At 44.1% G+C, this 7,224-nt stretch overlaps 1 protein-coding gene across 3 annotated transcripts in view; it reads right to left on the bottom strand.

Annotated features, from left to right (window-relative positions):
* Positions 1 to 6,415, bottom strand: part of LOC126526682 (DNA excision repair protein ERCC-6-like) — a 332,661-nt gene extending 326,246 nt beyond the window's left edge. Inside the window, exon 1 of one of the 3 annotated variants that reach the window (XM_055068344.2) lies at positions 6,286 to 6,415. The gene's annotated coding sequence lies outside the window, so the exon portion shown is untranslated. Of the gene's footprint in view, positions 1 to 5,813; positions 6,173 to 6,285 lie in introns of those variants that run through there. The other 2 variants (XM_055068345.2, XM_050174540.3) reach the window with 2 other exon arrangements.
* Between the last annotated feature and the right edge of the window lie 809 nt (positions 6,416 to 7,224).

A 7,224-nucleotide genomic window follows, 5' to 3' on the forward strand; every position in this document is an offset into this window, starting at 1 on the left:
TTAAAACAACACTAGCAGGAAGTATACTATGGATAGAATTGAACATGCTCTCAGGAACGGAGGAAGCCTAAAAGCAGTGAAGAAGAAACTAGGAATTGGCAAAAATCAGATGTATGCGTTAAGAGACGAAGCCGGCAATATCATTACTAATTTAGATGAGATAGTTCAAGTGGCTGAGGAGTTCTATAGAGATTTATACAGTATCAGTGGCTCCCACGACGATATTGGAAGAGAGAATAGTCTAGATAAATTTGAAATCCCACAAGTAACGCCGGAAGAAGTAAAGAAAGCCTTGGCAGCTATGCAAAGGGGGAAGGCAGCTGCAGAGGATCAGGTAACAGCAGATTTGTTGAAGGATGGTGGGCAGATTGTTCTAGAGAAACTGGCCACCCTGTATACGCAATGCCTCATGACCTCGAGCGTACCGAAATCTTGGAAGAACGCTAACATAATCCTAATCCATAAGAAAGGGGACGCCAAAGACTTGAAAAATTATAGAGCAATCAGCTTAATGTCAGTTGCCTACAAACTATTTACTAAGGTAATCACAAATAGAATCAGGAACACCTTAGACTTCTGTCAAGCAAAGGACCAGGCAGGATTCCATAAAGGCTACTCAACACTAGACCATATTCACAATATCAATCAGGTGATAGAGAAATGTGCGGAATATAACCAACCCTTATATATAGCTTTCATTGATTACGAGAAAGCGTTTGAGTCAGTCGAAACCTCAGCAGTCATGGAGGCATTACGAAATCAGGGTGTAGACGAGCCGTATGTAAAAATACTGAAAGATATCTATAGCGGCTCCACAGCCACCGTAGTCCTACTTAAAGAAAACAACAAAATCCCAATAAAGAAAGGCGTCAGGCAGGGAGATACGATCTCTCCAATGCTATTCACAGCGCGTTTACAGGAGGTATTCAGAGACCTGGATTGGGAAGAATTGGGGATAAAAGTTAATGGAGAATACCTTAGTAACTTGCGATTCGCTGATGATATTGCCTTGCTTAGTAACTCAGGGGACCGATTGCAATGCATGCTCACTGACCTGGAGAGGCAAAGCAGAAGAGTGGGTCTAAAAATTAATCTGCAGAAAACTAAAGTAATGTTTAACAGTCTCGGAAGAGAACAGCAATTTACAATAGGTAGCGAGGCACTGGAAGTGGAAAGGGAATACATCTACTGAGGGCAGGTAGTGACGGCGGATCCGGATCATGAGACGGAAATAATCAGAAGAATAAGAATGGCTGGGATGCGTTTGGCAGGGACTCTCAGATCATGAACAGCAGGTTGCCGTTATCCCTCAAGAGAAAAGTGTATAATAGCTTTGTCTTACCACTACTCACCAACGGGGCAGAAACCCGGAGGCTTACGAAAACGGTTTTACTTAAATTGAGGACGACGCAACGAGCGTATGGAAAGAAGAATGATGGGTGCAACGTTAAGGGATAAGAGCAGACTGGGTGAAGGAACAAACGCGAGTTAATGACATCTTAGTTGAAATCAAGAAAAAGAAATGGGCATGGGCAGAACATGTAATGAGGAGGGTAGATAACCGATGGTCAGTAAGAGTTACGGACTGGATTCCAAGGGAAGGGAAGCGTAGCAGGGGGCGGCAGAAAGTTAGGTGGGCGGATGAGATTAAGTTTGCAGGGACGACATGGCCACAATTAGTACATGACGGGGGTTGTTGAAGTATGGGAGAGGCCTTTGGCCTGCAGTGGGCATAACCAGGCTGATGATAATGAACAGAAAGAAACTATCCCCAAGTTGCTCTCGATAGAGCTTATGATGTCACATCAAGATTGGAGAGACAGTCCGAATTAGCGAAGAAGCAGCCTACACCAGAATCTGACAGACCGCCAGCCTTTATAACAATTTATTCTAATGCACTCCCGAACATAAACAACATCCTACGAAAGTACCTCCCAATATTATCAAGTAACAAGCATCTGAGAAAAGCGTTCCCGGATGTACCTAGGGTTACCCATTGTTGTAACAGGAACTTTAAAGACATCTTCGTCCACGCAAAAGTCAGCCAACTGCATTCCCCCGTAATAAAAGCATGATGTCGCCCCAGGTGCTAAACCTGCAGGCACCTTCAAAGTAACATCAAAATTAAAAGCACCGCAAATAGTTATACACACGAAGTCAAATCTAGCTTTACTTGTACAAGTTCGGATATGACTTATATGCTTGAAAATTCCTTCTGTCAGAAACAACCTATCGGTGAAATGGGACAATCAATGAATGTCACATTAAACGGACATCGCGCAAACACAGCTGAAAAGCTTCCCAAAGCCGCCGCCGAGCATTTCAACCAACCAGGTCATAACTTTGAGGAACTTAAACTCTACATCTTACAGTCAAATTTCCGTTCTGAACGAGAAAATACAGGGAATCATACCTTATCCATAAGTTCGGGAGATTGCAACCAATAGGCATATACGTTTCAAAGGGAGCTTTAGAATCACTCGTTATGCTGAATTTCAAGCTATAGGCAACAACACTTAGTTTGGTTTCTTAGCATATTTTTCTTCTTCTTCTGGTTTCTTTTTTCCTTTTATTTATTTATTTATTCCATTTCAGTATTTAATTTTTTTTCCCATGAGCATCAGTTTCTGCTGCTCCTATTATCTCTCTCAGAGACACGATTGCCTATGACCACCAGCAAAACAGGTAATAGAGGGCTGCTTTTCACGCCGTTGATACGCCGGCTGACACAAGAGTGTTGACACACGATTGACAGACGGCCGAGCACAGCACTCCTTTATTCGCAATTCGACACCCTCGCTGCTAACACATGTTCGCTCGTTGCCGCACCCATCCGCATTACACCCTCTCCCCTTTAGGAGAACCCCACCCATATATACTGCGGCAAGGAAGGCAGCTTTAGCAAAACCGCCTTAAAGAAGACAAGTCCACTTCTCGAAACATTGGCTCCTGCTTTCACCTTGTTCTCGTCTTGCTCATCGCCTTGAATTTCCATCTCCCGCCTTGCCCGTGTTTTCCCTGGATTACTAATATTGAGGAACACTGCACTGACCAGTTTTCATAAGCTAAATTTAAAACACAGCAGACCTGTGACATGACATGTTTACCGCTAAGGAACAATAGCATAAGAGAATGAGAACACAATTTCCAGCGCACGCATTCATTTCGAGCAGCTGTATTGTTAACCTACAACACTTATAATTAAACCACTAAGTTTAGAACTTCGTCCTCTTTTGACATGACGTTTCCTAGAAATTTATACCCCAGTCACACTAGGCAGTTTCAAACGTGATCAATCAGGCTCGATCACAATTGATTCACACATGCCACAGGGAAAACACATATGAGAAATGTATAACACTCTTGAGGGAACCATTGTAGTTCAAGTTTTGCATGCACGTGAGACATACATCATCAGTACATCATGTCATGAGTGCATCAGACGTGTGCGTTTTTTGTGACAGGCAATTGAGTGACATCGTAATGCTGAATTTTGTGTCCGTTCCCAAGCAAAAATTCAAATAGAAGTTTGTATTAGTCTAATACAGTTTTGTATTAGTTGTATAAGTTGTGCATTATACAAATAGGAATTTCTATTAGTTGTACTGATTTACCTATAAGACCTATAGACCCTGTGTACTAGACTTATTAGTTTTATACAGTGTTGCGTGTCTAGTAGTTTCTCTATTAGACTAATAGGTTCAATTCGTCCTAAACAGATTGTTGCTGGTCAGTTATATAACATGCATTGCTGGATTCCGCTACTCTTGTTTAATGTGAGGGTGAAAGTTTATGAAAATTTAGTCTATATAGGGGACTACTTGCTTGCGTGGAGAGGTGTTTACATTGAATCGTTGAATCATTAAGCATTCTGCTCTACTACAAATGTAGAGCACACTGCGTTAGCATGTTTGTATTACTTTCAGCGCACTAAGCTAGTGAAACTGGTCCCTATTAGCAGCGTACACAAAAGCGATGCGCGCATACATGGTCTTGCCAATTTTGCTTCACTGACGTTACATAGTTAGGCCTCTGTTCAGCGTCATGGTGATGAGTCACTGAGGAAAAAGCTAGTGTTTACTGCACAGCGAATGCTTCCCTGCAAAAAAAAAATAAACAGCCATGACCTGCAAGGAACAGGCGCAGAGCCCGGTGAGTTTACAAACAATGGTGCAATCGTAGCAACCATATTTGTTTGCCACTAAAGTTTCGTTAGTACTGTATCTTCTGTTGGAGGTGCACGTGACAATGTTAAACTTGTAACCTAAATTGCTGACTTGACAGTGCATATAGAAGGCTATATTTATTGACATCAAAGAGCAGTACCGCAGAGAAGGGAACGCCACGGATGGGAAGAACATAAAACTGCGACCGTAGCCAACCATCGTTGCGCACAGCACATCTGCACTGGCAGCTGCCATGTCAAGGCAAGGCATGCGCATTTGTTAGTGAATGAACAATGTGTCTTTCAGGGACCCATGGTGTTAGCACATGCGCAATCTTATTCGTGCAATAGTAAATTTCGATAGTTCCATCTGTGGACGCTGTGCGACTTCAAAACAACAGAAGGCAACTGCTTTTCTGCTGTGCTTTGTGGATCTATCCGCATGCATCAATGTGCAGTGTTTTTCCCTGCGCCAATTCTACTACTTGAAGGTCATTATTCTATTTATTTAGGCTTCTATAGTAAAGTATAAAGGTTTCTTTCTTTTTATCCCAAAGGTGCACATACTTCAGTTCAGTATCATCGGGCCGATTGTCGTGCGCATTGCAGAAATGACATGTTTGTTTCCAACAATGCTGTGCAAGATTGCTGCCTATAGTTGCTCCTTATTTCCTGCAGTTTCGATGTAACACACAAAACATGTTATGTTGCTTTTGGGTGCTTTCTAATTGTTCTGTCGTGTCAGGTGGCACCATTTTTCATTATGATAAACATTTCGAGGTTGCATATCACACTTTATCCTAAAATTGGCTTGGTAATTGTGGAACCCCACCACTCCCATTTAAAAGCAAATATTGCCAGCTTAAACTTCTAGTGGTAGAACTAGCACCCCTGCTTGTAAATGTTCCTGTATGTATGTATTTTTCTGCTCAGGCTTTTTTTTTTTTAAACACTTCTTTAAAAGGACATCCTTTGGTCGAAGTGTACGAAAAGCTCTGGCAATCAAGATTGCTGGCCTGACGAAGATCTTGAAAGAGCAATCTGTGAAAACCAATAAATGCTTCTAAAAATTTTAGCAATTATGCCTGTTTTTCTTTCTGTATGTGGTACATTGCAACATTTTCTTTCACACTAGCATAATAATCATACACTAATACTCCTATTAGACTAATACACCAATAGCCCTACACTGTTAGGCAAAGTTACACCATTTGGAGTGCCCCTTCTGCCACACAACGATAATCATCTGCCTTGATGCGTTTCCTTTCTTGAAAACGCCGCACGTGCTACTTTCCTGTCGGGAATGCTATCATGCTGATAACGCGCATGCCGTTCGTTACTGGAAAGAACCAGGCTCGCAGCGTTAAAGAAAGGAAACGCATCAAGGCAGATGACGATTGTTGCGTGGCAGAAGGGGCACTCCAAAGGGTGTAACTTTAAAGAGTGTGTTAGATTAATATACCGTAATATACTGTAAATACACGGATAGGGTATATTAGACTAATACACTAATAGACCTAATTGACTGTTGGTATGAATAACCTCACAGGTTTTTAGAATATTTGTTAGGTTCCTCTGGGAAGACGCGACTCCAAAGTTATCTTCCGGTATTTTTATTACCAATACCTTCATTCGGTAGAATTCTCACCTGGCTTCAGTTATTGATCACAGCCTGAAAGCCCATCCATGCCCAGAACATGAAGAACATCGCCACTGGAAGCGTAAGCGGTACCAACAGGGTGTAGTAAAGAAGACTCTCCCCCATGTTCATTGACAACGGCGCAGGGATGCTCCTTGCGACTTGATAGCACGGCCCTAGGGCACCACCTAAGCAAAATCTGAAAGCTCGTGTACTCGATATCTTGTTCTGTGCTACGACCACATGCAACCATACCATAGAATAAACAACCAACCAAACTACAGAAGCACGCCCGGGCAAGAATAAATCAGTGTTGCCAGGTCTAACAAGGCGGCGTAGTCCAAAGTAGGCGAAATACTAGGAGAGAGCAGTCCGTCACGCTGCCAGCCTTGGCAATCGAATGCTCCGCGAAGCCCAGGTGAAGCCCATGGCAAGCGGTTTTCTCCGCACACTTTAAGCATAGAATTTCTCACTATATTACCTGGAGGGAAATCTGGCGCTGACGGGAGTTTCCTGAGGGACGCTGTGCCGTCATACGAGACGTTCATTTCAGGGGTCGCGAGTCGTTTGTGCGCAGGCGCGAGTAATGCCCCAACCCACGACCTGCGGCGTGCGTCTATTTGTCGTACAAAAATCCCTCACGTGACCTGATCCTAGGTGCCTAGGGACAGCATCATTTAGGGATTTTTGAGAAGGCGCGATGCTGGCGCCGAGCGACGCCGTGGCGTGTTCGTCCTCGGCGTGATCGTTCTCTGGACCGCGCGTTGTTCAACATTGCTCATGTAATCGTGCGTGCGTTGCTCGTGTGTTGGTTGTAGGTTCTGTGTTACTTGGCGGAAAGCCGTGAGTAGTGGCGGTGCGGCAATGCGGCTTTGGCCTCGATGAGCTCTGGCACTACAGAATCTGCGTTGTGTGACCCGTGCTTTCTTGAGAACCCGGCGGTGGTGACAATTGAAATATCGAAGTTATCTAGCCACCATATCGAAGTGGCCTAGCGCCTCGGCAGCGAAGTTCTGCGAACCGCGATGTGGCGTCGCCGTGTCCGACTTTGCTTAACAGACATCGAGGCATGTGCTGCTCGCTGCAAGTCATGTAAATGCAACTGCGTCGACCGCCCACTGTTCAGCGCTGAATGTGTGTTTGGTGTGCTGTGCATGAAACGATTGATGCAGCCGTGCAGCGGGGGGTGGCGGAGGAGCAGAGTGACTTAGGGTTTGCGCCTTCACAGACATGTGCTCCCGTCATGGTCTCATTAGCGGCTGTCGCGGGATTGTGGTGTGCTAGCTCCTTGCCTAGTATGAAGTTTACGACGCTAACACACAGCATGTTCACGTTTTTCCGCGCTATATGTCATTTGCATGACGGCCGAGTTGAAAACGAGACATATAGTGTTCTTTGTGTTTGTGTGTTGTAAATTACG

The sequence above is a fragment of the Dermacentor andersoni genome, chromosome 8, assembly GCF_023375885.2.
Source record: "Dermacentor andersoni chromosome 8, qqDerAnde1_hic_scaffold, whole genome shotgun sequence".
NCBI classification, from domain to species: domain Eukaryota; kingdom Metazoa; phylum Arthropoda; class Arachnida; order Ixodida; family Ixodidae; genus Dermacentor; species Dermacentor andersoni.